This window comes from Stegodyphus dumicola, chromosome 3 (assembly GCF_044657685.1).
Source record: "Stegodyphus dumicola isolate Sdum_Otavi_A_Nest chromosome 3, ASM4465768v1".
Taxonomy (NCBI): Eukaryota; Metazoa; Arthropoda; class Arachnida; order Araneae; family Eresidae; genus Stegodyphus; species Stegodyphus dumicola.
The window spans coordinates 235,079,833-235,095,405 of NC_140770.1; the positions used below are offsets into that span (position 1 = coordinate 235,079,833).

General features: G+C 33.3%; 1 protein-coding gene across 3 annotated transcripts in view; it reads left to right on the plus strand.

The window, feature by feature from the left end:
- The window catches only part of LOC146998292 (uncharacterized), a 135,693-nt gene that overhangs the window by 100,538 nt on the left and 19,582 nt on the right, over window positions 1-15,573 (plus strand). The window contains exon 1 of one of the 3 annotated variants that reach the window (XM_085813930.1): window positions 2,954-3,111. The exons of the other annotated variants lie outside the window; for them this stretch is intronic. The gene's annotated coding sequence lies outside the window, so the exon portion shown is untranslated. Of the gene's footprint in view, window positions 1-2,953; window positions 3,112-15,573 lie in introns of those variants that run through there. 3 annotated transcript variants of the gene reach the window in all.

The following is a 15,573-nucleotide window of genomic DNA, read 5'->3' on the forward strand; positions in this document are numbered from 1 at the left end:
TCAAAGTCAGTTTTTCTTCAAAATTCCAAAAATTTTGGCAGATGCACGATGGCATCTCTCTCTTTAGGCAGATAGCCCTTGCATGCGTTACTCTATTTAATAAAAACTTAATCTGACCTATGTGCCTAATTACAAATATTTTAATATACATAATTTTATATTTACATTTAGCCATCAAGTTTCAAACTTTTCAAATCTTCTAGAAAATAAATTTTGGCAGAGCACTCAGTATCTCTTTTAGCAATTTTACACAGTTTAATAATTCTTTGATATTATAATAAATAATAATTATCCAATTCACATAATTAACCGTATTGTCATCAAATCGCAATCTTGATTGCCTTACTCTGTATAATAGCTTCATTTTTTTTAAACAGTTAAAACAACTAATTGATTTAAATTCACTTACCTGAAATTTTCATACTGTGAGGTAATCCATAAGGTAATAATATACAAAGTATGTTGATATACCAATTTATAACACTTTTTCATGTCTTGAAACTTTCAAAAATAGAGGACCACTACTCAAGTATATGTATTGAATAACAAAGATTTTTCATTCATAATTTTTTATTACATTTAGTAATCAGCTAAACATGTTGCTAAATAAAATTTTAAAAAAGAGAGAGAAAACTTTATTTTTTTCCTTAAAACTAACTCTATTAATCACTGACCATGAAATAAGATAAGTTTTGTATACAACTGACGCATAGATACTGAGTTATTTACAACATTTTTGCAAAAATAAGCGTATCTTATTTGCAAATATTGTTTAATGATTGCTCTTATTAAATGTAAAATGTGGTTATGCACTGGATCAGTTTCAAGCAAATGTTCATTTAAAAAAAGACCGAGAAAAATAGATTGCGTGGGAAACATTTAACAATCTGGAATCAATAAGAGGACCGGCCCACCAGCGGCCGAGCGGTAAAGTTGCTGAACACTGGTAGTTCGGTCCGAGGTTCGAATCCCGCGAACGGGCTGGCTGCATGGGCGTTTTCGTAGTTTTCCCCATGTGTAACGTGTATACGAGCCAGTTTCCCTTAGAAAGTCCTCCACGAAGGCATCCCTCCCCTTAAGCAGATAGCCCTCGAGGCTTTGCCATAATCACACACACACACAATAAGAGGACCATTCATGATCGGACCTCCTTTGGCAGGATATACAAATGTTTTCACCTCCGTCGATTACCCTATTTTCAAATTCTTAATAAGCTGTCTTGATGATGTAGAACGTTCACATGGTCACATCATCTTGACCGCACATGGTACTTCCGCCAAATTCGCAAATGTATCCCTCTTCTGTTCCACACATTTGTGTAAAACTGTACATAATTTTACACAAATGTGTGGTTCCAAATCAAGGGAAAGCTAACTTATTGGCATATCTGTGTGTATATTTATTAACTTTGACTAGGATTGCAGCATTTGATGGTAATTTTATTTTTAATTAACCCAAATAAGTAAAACGTGTAAGCCCAAAGTGATTATTTTTCAGATATATAAAATTAAAACTATGAGTTTAAAATGAGCAGCAGTAAAGCCTCTCCTCTAAAAAATTTTGAAAGGTACATGTTACAATAACATATGGATGTGAAAAAAATTTGTTTAATTTAAAACATTTTGGTGTTTGGAAAATAAAATAAAAGTAGCGAATACTCTATCAAGGGTATCGAAAGACGTATACAATTTTAAATGTACCGTAAGGTATTTTTCATTCTTTTAAGCATAACATTTTTCTTAAAATCTATATTTTTGTAGTTCAACGGCTTATTTTTTTATAAAACAAATTCATAATCAAAATCGCTGTTGTTAGTTATCGAAAAGTAACCAAGATGTGATTTTTGCTTAAATGTCACTAAACTATACAAATTGCTATTATCCATCACACTATGAAAGTTTCTTTCATGCGAAAGTGTCCCTTTTTCGATTTGTATGGAACTGTCGTGTGTCGAAATCATATCAGAACAATGTCAAGCGAGCTTCTGAATGTAAACAAAGAACACCCCATCTGGTGACCCAAGCTTCAAAGCAGTGCTTCACTTCTAGTGACGGTTGGCCCCTCCTTTCCTTTTTTACCTCCATGGTTGCACCCCTCCTAAACTACAAGATTTGCTCTTGTGTTTCATCACTAACTCCTAGTCTCCTCAAAAGCAACTACTCTCACTGTCTTCGTTTCTCCCATTTCTGTTAAGTAAGTGACGTTAGTTCTGGGAAGAGCCTAACCTTGTTTGTCTATTAACCTTGAGTTAATCATCAGTTTTCATTGAGTAATTCTTCAAGTAAATTCTAGATGTATATCATCATCAAAAGTGGGCAGACTAAGCGTTTATAAAAATATCTAAAAAATTAAGTCAGTCTTAGTTCAACGTAACAAAGTTTCAATTTCGTATTACATAATAATTTTACATTGTATTACATAATTTTATACTAATAAATAATTTTATATTGTATTTAATAATAATTTTATATTGTATAAATATTTGTATTGCATAATAATTTATTTGTTATGAAGCCTTAAAGTGTTTCACAGCGAAAAATTTTCTACGTAAAACCAACCAAAATTTTACGTGATTTATTTTATTGCGATACTCATTTATTGCAATGGGGTGGAACCAAACCCGTAATTATTCTTTTTCTGTTATTAATATTATTCGCATTACTTCTTAAAAGTATTTCCCATATCTAGAAATAAAACTGTTATTTGTTTCCGAAAGTAAATCAGATTCCTTCGCTAATCTGTTACTCTAAACCTAATTTATCATTTCGACCATCGTAAACAGGAACGCTTGAGTTGCAAAGTGAATCCTTCAAGACTTATTGAGAACAAAGTTCCTCAAATGAAACAAACGCTTTGTGTTCTGTTCAGCCTCTGAGAGTTAAATTCATTAGGCATATTGGCGACTAGTTTGGCGAATGATCGCCTTTCCATTTCATTTATTTCGCTACTGCAACCCTCGCAGAGCTGTTTCGGAAAGCACGGAGAGAAGTTCTTTGGCAAAATCCTTCCGTATTTCTCTTAGGGGAAGAGAAGAGCAAAAAATATATTGTTATCAAAGTGTCTGACATTTTAATGTATATATGGTTATAGCAAGATGATATAAGTTATCAGGTGAGTTAAATATATTTATTTAAAATTCTGTATTAAAAATCAAGGATTCGTACAAAATTCATAAAACAATTTCTGCACAGAAAATTTATTTTTCGTTTATATTAAAATATTTTACCCAAAATTGTTTAAATCTAAATTTAAAAGCGTCAGTTTCTTGTCTTTTTAAATCTACATTGCGAACGTAAAAGAAAGCAATTTTTATATTCGGTATGTCCTTGTTTGTAAAAATAATTTTCATGGATCATAATTGTTTTGTTATTGGTTGTCAATGGTTTATTTTCTGCGATGAAATTTAATTTTTAATGCCTTAGTTTAGATACTGTTGTCGAATTTTATAAACACCAAATAATTCTACATTAAAGTTCGTTACTGACTTCGGTTGGGAGGGTGGGGGCTGAACATTTCAATTGAAAATCGATCTATTTTTGATAAGTATATCATCACTTCATGAACTTTGAAAAAAATTTTATTTTTCGATTATGTAATAATATATCTTGTCAAAATTACTTTTTCTTTTCAGAAATAAACGTCTAAATCATTAGTAAAATTTAATTTCTCACTATGAGTGAGAAAATGTGAAAAACATTACGCCTTTGTAATTCTTTAACCAATATTTTATACATAAATATTAAAAGATGAATATTATTTGTTTACAGTTTTTTTTTTTTTTTTTCAAAATCAACTATAGAATCAGTTATACGTAACATGGTATATCTGAAATGTTGTCAAATATATAATATTATTGAAACAGCATTTTATCGTACATGTGCTTTATAGGAGTATATGTATGTGTATTTGTGTTCATATTTACATAATCCGGTTCCGATAACAGAAGAGTACCATGCAGATATATATATATATATATGTGTGTGTGTGTGTGTAAGTTTTATTATATAAACGTATATGCATACATATATAATAAAACTTAAAAATTAGAAGAGAAAGATTATACAATCCGACAAAAATTATTTAAAAACATTTAATTTGAAAAACCATACGAAATCATGAAATTTTAGAATAAAGCAAGATGAAAACTAAAAGTTAAAAAATGTGTATAACTTTTTTAGGAATATTAAAATTTAAACTAACTTTTTTAGGGCTTTTAAAATTTTTTCTTTTCTTTTGCTATTATTATATAAATTATGCTATTATTATATATCATTATATAAAATTTTAAGTATTGAAAAAGTAGTTATTGTCATTGATCGCAGATTAATTGACTTGCCAAGAGGAATAAACCAATCTACTAATCTAAATTAAGTGAGATTGTTCCGTCCTTCTTACAAGTAAGGACCAAATTATTATTCTGCTAGAGCCAGATCGTAAGTCACGAACAATACTCAATTAATAGAAAGACATATGTTAGCCCATTTTAAAACCAAAAGAACCTTCATAAACAAAGGGAAGAAACTGATGAGTATAATCATCGCAATTTTTTATTCATATAAGAGGAAAAAAAGAAAAATCACGAGTTTTTGGATGAGCCTAAGATTGTCAGTGTGTTATGAAAATTGACCTGCAGACATGCTCAAGTTATCTGCAAATCTTTAGGGATACAATAGCTAGAATTTTTGAAATTTCGACACTTCGATCCGAGTTTCTTCCAGGTAAACGAGTTGTTTTCACTGCGGATTTGTTTCAATACGTAGCAGTAAGCGACTACAAAGACAAATTAAGTTAAGACACAATAACACGCCGAACAAATACTAATTCAGAAGTCAAACAACAAAAATCAGCGTTATATTTTCAAATTTTCACAGGACTAGTTTCAATGGATTTACAGAACCACCATCGTCAGCAGCAAAAGAGCAAATGAACGAGATAGGATATAATGTTCTAAGATAAGAAAGCCTGTACAGAAAATAAACTAGTAGCGCCATCTGTTGATGAAACAAGAACTAAAACATAATTTTTTTAAAGGCCGAAGGCAAAGATGGATTGGGATTAGGATCGTTAACTAGAACAGAAAGATTTTTTTTGAATGTGAAATGCCTCTAGAAAATCCAGTTCTCCAATGGAAGATGTTTTTTGAATAACTTTGGCAGCAGAAAAATTGAATATGTGACTTTCGGACCAACAATGTTGGGCAACAGAAGACTTCTGTGTTTCCTTTTTTCTAACATATGCCTCATGTTCCTTGACGCGAAATTTTAAGGCTCTCTTATTTAGCCAATGTAATTTAAACCACACTGGCAAAGAATCCTATAAAAACCTCAGGAATTCGTATCCGGAATGGGGCCTTGTGTATGGAACTCGGAATCTTATCGATGGGAGAATAAACGACCCGAAAGTTAAATTTCTGAAAAATATGTGCAACTTTATAGCTAATTGATGGAAAGAAGGGAATGAAAACAGAATTTTTATAATCTCCTAAAAAAGAGTGTGTCTTTTAGTGTGTTGAGATGGGAATTTTTTAACTGCTTGATTAATAATGTTGGGTGAAAAGCCCCTGTCAACAGCTATTGCTTTTAAATGATTTAGTTCTTCATCAAGGGATAGTTTGGAGGAGCAAACTTGAAGAGCACGGAAAACATAGGAATAAAATGAAGCTAACTTTTGTTTAGTCGGATGGCATGATTTAAAGTGTGGTGGAAGGCAAACCGATGAAGTTTAGGGTGAACCGTAGTACTGAAGTTGGATTTGTTACGTGTGACCAGAATGTCGAGAAACGGAAGAGAATTACAAGTCTCAAGTTCAAAAGTGAACTGAATACCAGGATCAATAGAATTCATTATTGAAAGAACTTTATTTAAATCATCTTTATTACCTTCAAACAGGGTAAAAGTACACTCTATGTAGCGGAACCATGCCTGGAAGTTTAAAGTTTCAAACAATTTTGATTCATAATAATGCATGTAGATATCAGCCAGGATGGGACTGAGGGGGCTTCCCATGGCTAATCCCACGTTTGCTTGTAATATTTATTTTGGAAAACAAAATGTGTTTGTTTCAAACAGAGTGAGAGAAATTAGCTCATCAATTTCGAAGCAAGAAAAATGAAATTCGCGAAGTCTGGTTTCTAGACATCTTAATGCACACCTCCACTGGAGCATTGGTGAATAATGATTTTACATCAAAAGAAACCATGAGTAAATTTCTAGGAGAAATGTTTTTAACAGGGGCGTAGCTAGGAAGGGGCACATCTGTCCCCGGGCCCAGAGTCCAAGGGGCGCCAAACTGATGTTACGACATTCTAGAATTAAATGTTTTCCATCCTTGGCAAGCAGTAGGGGGCGCGAAATCTTCAGTTGTCCTTGAGCGCTGAAAACCATAGCTACGACTCTGGTTTTTAACCTTTTTAACAAACTTTATTGAATTTTTTATGGTGTAAATGTTATTGTCTAATAGAGTTGAAGATCTAGAAACTAAATATTTAGCTAATGGATACGAGGCAGTACCTAAATTTGATACAGTAGGGCTGAAAGGAATACCACTTTTATGAATTTTGGGAAGTGCATATAATCTGGCACAATTCGCAACAGATGGAATAAGCGAATGTTTTAAGTTGCTTGAAATGATTTGTGAAGATTTGATCGCAGTTTTTATTTTTGACAGGTCCGAAGGTGAAGGATCTTTAGGGATCGGATTATATGGTCCTCCGTTTAAGAGTTTAGTGACACCATCGATGTAAATGTTCTTACCATGACGAATATCTGGCCACCTTTGTCGGCCTTTGAAATCATAATATCCGGGTTAGAATGAATTTCGCACATTGTAGGTCTTTCTCTCGCAGTTAGTTCTGGTTTCAAAGGTTTATTATTGAATTTCACATTATGAGCGATAACATGCCTAATTATTTCTTTCTGTGAATCTGAAACTTTACTAAACTTGAAAGCTTTTTCGATAGCAGCCAAAATCTTTAGAATCGAGGGTTTACAAGTTTGTGAAAAGTTAAAATTATATTTTAGCATTCTCTCTTGTTCTTCTGATAAACTAACATTAGAAATATTAACTATTGGCTTAATGTTTACAACGGGAAGATTTCTTGAACCACTTGAACTGCTAGAAGGCAGTAAAAGAAGTTTTTCGAATTTAACTGCAAGGGTGTTTTTATGACGGTTAACTGCATTCTTCTTTCTAGACCAAGACTTTTGTTCAAGGGCAGTGAATTTTGGATATGAATTAGCGAGTTCCAGATGAAGCTTATAGAGCTCATGTTCAATTTTGGACAATTGTTGACGTGTATTTCTTATGATGGACCGAAGTAAGGCAAGCTTGCAGTTTAACAGAATTCTTGAAACGCGACTGGAAGGTTTTTGATTAGATTTGATTTGAATGAAATTGGGGATCAATTTTTTACATTTACACTTAAGTAAAAAGTCAAGATCATTCAGCAATTTTTGCCGTTTCAGGCGTAATTTAGTGAAACAATTAACGGATGAAGGCATGATAAACAATGCAGAAAATCAAACGAAATTAACAAACCAATAATAAAGCACGCACACAACAGCAGAAAAATCCCACACTGAAACGAATAGAAAACAAAATGCTTGCAACCAAAATACATGAAATCAGACAAGCAAAGCATAATATCCAAATATTCGAAACACAAAAAGAACATCAAAATTGCAAAAAAGTATTTGCCGAAACCCATGCAATCACAAAATGGCGGCAACACCACGTGCAAAAAAGAAAGCAAAAAGTAAGCCGTTTTCGGCTCCGAAACACATACAAACGCAAGATAACGAAAACGACGTAGACGATACATTTACCTTGTTTAAAGGTAATAAAGATGATTTAAATAAAGTTCTTTCGACAATGAATTCTATTGATCCTGCTATTCAGTTCACTTTTGAACCTGAGACTTGCAATTCTCTTCCGTTTCTCGACATTCTGGTCACTCGTAACACATCCAACTTCAGTACTAGTGTTTACCGTAAACCTTTATCGGTTTGCATTCCACCACACTTTAAATCATGTCATCCGACTAAACAAAAGTTAGCTTCATTTTATTCCTTTGTTTTCCGTGTTCATCAAGTTTGCTCCTCCAAACTATCCCTTGATGAAGAACTAAATTATTTAAAAGCATTAGCTATTGACAGGGGCTTTTTACCCAACATTATTAATCAAGCAGTTAAAAAAATTCTCATCTCAACACACTAAAAGGCACACTCTTGTTTTAGGAGATTATAAAAATTCTGTTGTCATTCCCTTCTTTCCATCAATTAGCTATAAAGTTGCATATATTTTTCAGAAATTTAACTTTCGGGTCGTTTATTCTCCCATCAATAAAATTCCGAGTTCCATACTCAAGGACCCCATTCCGGATACGAATTCCTGAGGTATTTATAGGATTCCTTGCCAGTATGGTTTAATTTACTTTGGCCAAACTAAGAGGGCCTTAAAATTTCGCGTCAAGAAACATGAGGCATATGTTAGAAAAAAGGAAACACAGAAGTTTTTCAACATTGTTAGTCCGAAAATCGTACTTTCAATTTTTCTGTTCCCAAAATTATTCAAAAAACATCTTCCATTGGAGAACTGGATTTTCTAGAGGCATTTCACATTCAAAAAAAATCTTTCTGTTCTAGTTAACGATCCTAATTCCAATCCATCTTTGCCTTCGGCCTTTAAAGAAATTATGTTTTAGTTCTGGTTTCATCAACAGATGGCGCTACTAGCTTATTTCTGTCCAGGCTTTCTTATGTTAGATCATTATATCCTATCTCGTTCATTTGCTCTTTTGCAGCTGTTGATGGTGGTTCTGTAAAACCATCGAAACTAATCCTGTGAAAATTTGAGAATAAAACGCTGATTTTTGTTCTTTGACTTCTGAATTAGTACAAATTAAGTTACTTCAATGCGACTTCCTTAGGTAAATATTGAAAAAGTAGTTATTGCTACGTATCTGCAGTAATTTAGTAATTCAACTACAGTGGATTATATTTAATTACAGATTGTTTTGATCAGTTACTGAGAAACTTCATGTGTCACAAAAATTGATAAAAGAGGTCTGAGACATTCTTTATTGAGAATAAAGCTACAAATCTCAAAATTATCTGTTAGAGATATTAGGAATTTTAATTCATTTCTAATTAAATTAGATATATTATTAACAATTCAAAATATAAAGTAAAGATATTTTGACGCATCAAATAGCAGCATTGTGGAAACTGTCTAGTTGTCAGGCTGCATTAAAAATATTAAAAATCTTGAGTATCATGTAGGGCAATATTTTCCAGGTTTTCGTTAAAGACATTGATAACGTGAAAATCGTAAAAATTATTTCGCCTTTAACCTCTCTATGCTTTCGTGATGTTAATGATACCACGCCCGAATAGCAATCGGAAGATCCGGAGTTCAAATCCCGGCGAGAATATAGCAGAATTTTCACGTTTTTGGATTTAATAACAGTACAGGGAAGGGGGCAGAAAGACCCTTTACACCTTCAATTATTTCTTTTCAAATTTAATAACACTTACAATTATTTTTCCAAAATGTCCTCATGCGCATCACCATTATCACCGCACAGCTTGATACGCCTGAATGCCCTACTCACCCGCTGTAGCAGCTGCGGTGCCAAATGTTGGAAATCTTTAAGCACACTTTACTACAGAGCATCAATATCTACGTATCTTATGCTGGAAAGCAACAAGCACACTTTACTACAGAGCATCAATATCTACGTATCTTATGCTGGAAAGCAACAAGCACACTTGCTCGCAAAGCATCATTGTCCTCTTACTGCTTCTTCCTGACATATGATTCCCCCACAGGGCATTGTCTGATATCATAATGTCCATCCTTCGATACGGCCAACGATAAGGGGCTGGTGAATTAGGGGTCCCACGTCCTATCCACCGGCCAGGGAACAATTCATTCAGGTGTTTACGAACAGCAAGTGCGAAGTAGGTGGGAGGTTCCGATAGTAAGTAACAGTGTCGTTGATGTCGAAATTCTGCAGCTGTAGAAGCAGTCAGTCATTAACATTTCCAGATAAGTAACCTGGATCACGAAAGCCTCAAAGAAGGTATAGAATAAAGATATGTTCTTCAATCATCCCCACCCAAATTTTCTTCTTCCTCAAGTCTGGCGGCATAGAGTCTCCTTATCGAACCGTTCACGAAACCTATCCACGGTGTCAAATTATTGTTGTTGTGCTTCCGTTCACAGACCCACACACATATCATTAAGTGCTCCTTTCCAAAGTGAAGTCACTGGTATCTGCCATTATAGACAATGCCATTATAGACAAGCACAGAGACAATGAACTTGTCAACACGCAGACTTTATTTTCCTCTTCGGGCAGTGACGTGGCATTCATGTTGGAATTCACGTGTGAAGGAAGCACTGCCATATCAACGATCAGAACTGGAGATTCAAATCTTAAACATCTTACCCTCTTACACTGTTACACGCGTTTAGTTCAGATGTAAAGAGACATTTGCCACACTGTAGAAGTTCCATGCTAGTTCCATGCACACTGAAGTTCCATGCACACTGAAGAAGCACACTGTAGTCCATAGAAAAGAAACTAACATATTTTTACTCTTAAATTTCATCATTTAATGCTTTTTCTCAAATATAATTTGTTGCAGAAAATGTATCGTGTTTTTAGTAATGATGCAGATAATTTGTTACTATTTAGTGTTTTCTCTTGAGCATACAGTGTTTATTGTTATAAAACAATTAAATGCTGTTAATTTTTGATTGCAGGGTGAGCTAACAAGTTACGTTTGACTCGCACCCTCCCTATTTTTTTTTTCTTTTTTACCAAAGTGTGAGTACGGGCTTCGTCCATTAGAAATTCTTTCATGAAGCCAATCTCAAAGCAGTTCTCGTTAGTTTTGTAATTATCTGTAATACAGTATCTATCAGAGAGAAAATCCAGTCATTGGCAACCTATTTCAAATGCAAAAATTCCGAAGAATAGACTTTGAGAATATACGTAAAAAAAAGCAGCCATTTTTGTTTAGTATGATCAAATGATTTAGCATGGAGAGGCAAACGAACAAAAAAAAAAAAAGATTTGTGGTAAACATTAATGGTGGAATCAAACTGAATGCGGTTACTTAAAAGTTCAGTGAAAGGTATGGAATTATCAGATTAAATTTCGGAAGTGAAGTGGATATCTGGATAGATTGAATACATGATCTTGGTTAAATCTTCTTTATTATCGCCTAAAAATACAAATGTGTCGTTAAAGTAGCGAATCTAAAACCGAAATTATAGTTTTTTTTCAAATAATTTGAAATTAAAATAATGCATTTAATTATTACCAAGTGCTGGCTAAATGGATTATCCTTAGCAGATTTTTCAATTTGGCGATAGTTGTTATTTTAGAAAAACGAAGTGAATATGACTCAAAGAAATTTTAATGTCAACTCCTCAATTTCGGTATGTGTGAAATGAAACTTTTGAAGACTGGTTTCAAGATGTTTTAATGCTCACTCAACTATATAGAACTTTAGTTACCAGTGATTTAACTTCAAAAGAAACTAAAACTAAGCTCTGGAGAAAAATATCTTAAATTTAGAGAGGACTACAAATATATTTTATGCATTGTAAATGTTAGAAACTGAGTTTGGAATATATGAAGTCCTAATTTCTGTGTAACTTTCGTAAGATGAGAAGCTGAAGGTTCTTTAGGAACCTAACATTATGGGTTTTCATTTAATAGTTTCATGACATCATCAATGTATGTGTATTTGTCCAGATCAACGATCTTTTCAAAGCGGAAACCTTACTCCAGTTACGTTGCCAACGTTCTTATTTAAAAAAGTTAAAAGCTGAGCCCAACCAGGTTTTTTTAAACAATAACGTTGGTATTAGAATAAACATCACATTATTATTATTATTATTATTATTATTATTATTTTGGAGGCTTAAGATGCTCTTTTCTGTTCTGTTAACATGGAGAAGCCAGTTTTCTTTAGTCCATGAAAGCATCCCTCTTACTTAGGCAGGTAGCCCTCCTGTGCTTTGCCGTAAATAAACCAAATCTAAGACTGGAAATGAACGGTTTATTTTTAAAATTAGATTTGCAAGTGGCAGATTGTGCCATTTATGCATGTGCTTCAAAAATTGTATTAAATTTAACTACTTTTTTCAACTGGAAAGATGATTTAGGAGTTGAGGATTAATCTGTCTGGGGAAATGTCGAAGTTATATTTTAATACGTTTATCCGATCCACCGAGAGATTGCAAATATAAAGACAGTAATGTTATCACATTTGTCCACAGCTACTTTAAAAACATTAACCGAATGATAGCATTAAGAGATAAGAAACGATGCCCTTCAAAATAACAATGGAATTTAAATAAATTAATATAAATGCATCTAAAAACATTTCACATTTTAATTAGGAAGAAAGTCATTATTAGCAGAATGTCTGCAAGTAATGTTACTCAATTTCATTTATAAACTCTTCATAATGTTTCTGGGATTAATTAACAATTCTGTAACCCTAATCTTAATAATTGGAGGGCATCCCTTACATCTATAGAAAACTCATAGGTTTCATCATAATCGCGTTCACAAAATTTGTCACATGATCTTGAATTGGTTTGAAAATGCGACTTGCATAATCCAACACCGCTTACTTGATTGGTCGAGCAGACTTTTGTAAAACTAGGAAAACAGATTCCTTTTTAATGATTTACATAATCAAATCGGACAAGAACATGCCAATCTAAGATTTAAATTGGCAAACGAGCAGCCTTATTATAGCGTATATTTTTTCCCCCAGAAATCTTTTTACAGAAGGTAAAAAAGTGTGGAGAAATTGTTTTGCTGCTAAAGAAGATGAACTTGTGTCTGATTGCTCTTGAAAGGGACAGAGTTATCCAAAATTTCGCTAAACTAAGATTTTATTATTATTATTATTATTATTTAATTTTAAATGGTTGACTAAAATCAACACCACGCTTTTTGATGAATCCATCTCTTACTTAGTGACATTTTCTGTCATTTAAAAAATTTATAATCTGCTTTGATCTCATTTAGGGACTTTGGCAATTTTTATAAATTATGAATTATGTAGATATGAATTACTGGCATGTGAGGTTTCAGAATTTAGAAGCATATAATCAATAGGCATATGATCAATCGATGAAAAATTAGAAGCGGGAGTGCAAAATTTTGCTTCTGATGAAGAGGTACCTGTGCTTTGTCGTCTGCGAAGCAGTTTTACTTGGAATCTTTGCCAACGAATGTTCTTTTTTTTGCCTAATTTTAAATTTTACATTGGCGCATTTCTCTTCCACTTTGATTACTAAATTGCTGGAAGGTATAGTGATGAGATTCTTATGTGAAATATGTTTTGATAGAAGAGCTATATGATATGAAATCCTTTCAACGTACGATAATTCATGACTTTGTACAGACAATTAAGTTATTTCGAAGCAGAAGAGATATGGTCACTTTACTTAACCTGTTCCGCCAAACTGAGTTAATGGCACTACAGGGTTAGGAAGTTATCCTATTATGAAAAATGAGCAATGCCCTCGTCGGGACTCGAACCACGCACCTCTCGATTACGCGTGGAGCGTGCTAACCACTACACTACGAAGGCATTACAAGAAGGCGGGAGAAATACCTGAGTAAACTTATTTTTCTTAAAGGTTATTTTTATCGACGGACCAGCTTCACTGCTTCGTTTTTAATTATTTTATTTAGAAAAACATCATATACAAATATTTACAGTGAAGCAAAATACAATTTAATTGTGAGCTTCGGTTACAAGTAATTGCTCACGTCAGACCGGTTAGATTTCTTCTTTCAGTCTGTTGCCTCAATCGTAGGAGGCGATAATTTGGCGAGATTCGTTGGCGTAAAATGCGCCAACATCCCGCCCGGCCTTGCTATGTTCACATGCAAGAACTTAACATAAATTTAATTATGAAATACCAGTATTAAAGTTTCAGTTACTCATGTAAACAAATATAAAATATGTATAGAAAAATATAAAATAAGTGAACAAAACATGAATACAAAATTATTGAGAAAAATAATTTTCAATATAATTACTAACAACTGAGTAACATAATTCACAACTTGCTAAACTTCAATAGGCAATACAGCTATTTTATTAATTGTCCTTTTAAAGTCCCCTGTTTTGGTACGAACTTTTACAACACGGACTTTTCCATCAGAACCGTGGTACAATGATGTTATTCGCCCTAAAAGCCAATTGTTAATTGGCAGAAAATCTTCTTTAATCAAAACCATTTGGCCGATCATCAGATCATTTTTTTCAACCATCCATTTTGATCTAGACTGTAAAGTATTCAAGTAATCAGACTTCCATCTTTTCCAAATAAGTTGTATAGTTTTTGTAGTTTTTTGCCAACGACTTAAGCGGTTTTCCTTTAAATCCGTTAAAAACGGCCCAGAAATTGCTGTTATAGGTCGCCCTATCAAGAAATGACCTGGCGTCAGAACTTCGAAACTTTCTGAATCACTAGAAAGAGGAGTAAGCGGTCGCGAATTTAATATTCCTTCTATCTGAATGACAATCGTTTCGAATTCTTCGTAAGTGAAATGAAAATTGCCAATCGTACGTTTAAGATGGTACTTCACCGATTTTATCCCAGCTTCCCAAAGTCCACCGAAATGAGGCGATTTGGGTGGAATAAAATTCCAATCTATATTTTCTTGCGAAAAATGATTAGCTAATTCTTTGTCTGGGAAATTAATGAGCTTATAAAATTTTTTCAATTTTGAATTCGCTCCAACAAAGTTAGTAGCATTGTCAGTATAAATTTTGAAACATTTGCCACGTCTACTTGTAAAACGTTTAAGTGTTGCAATTAAAGCATCAGAAGTCAAATCTGTTAATGTCTCAAGATGGATGGCTTTTGTTGCGAAACATATAAAAATACAAATATACAATTTATTCAGAATACCTTTACGTTGATTTTTAAATTTCACTAAATAAGGGCCACATAAATTAATACCTGTAATAGAAAATGGAGCTGCAACATTAACTCTTTCACTAGGCAAATTACCCATAATTTGTGAAGAAAGAGTGGGCTTACATTTAAAGCACGTTACACATTGATGTACTGTTTTACGTGCGAGACTACGGCCACCTAAAGGCCAAAATTTCAAGCGCACTGCATTTAACAGACCTTGTGGTCCAACATGAAATAATTTCCTGTGTAAACTTTCAAAATAAATTTTACTTAATCTTGAACCCTTAGGTAAAATAGGAGGATGTCTTTGAGAATATGGCACTGAAGCATTCTTCAGCCTTCCTCCTACACGTACTATTCCTTTGTCATCAAAAAACGGAAATAAATTCGAAATGTTACTTGGTAGTTTCTTTCCTTCAAGGAGAACTCGTTGTTCATGCTTAATCAACACTTCTTCGGCTTCTCTTACCTCCTCCACTGACAGTGGTCCTGTGTTTTTTACCTTATTCCTGCAATTGGAAATAAACCTGAAAATATAAGACAAAACATGGTTAATTTTATAATAATTGTTTGAAAGTTCTAAGAGGTCGTCCACAATAAAATGTT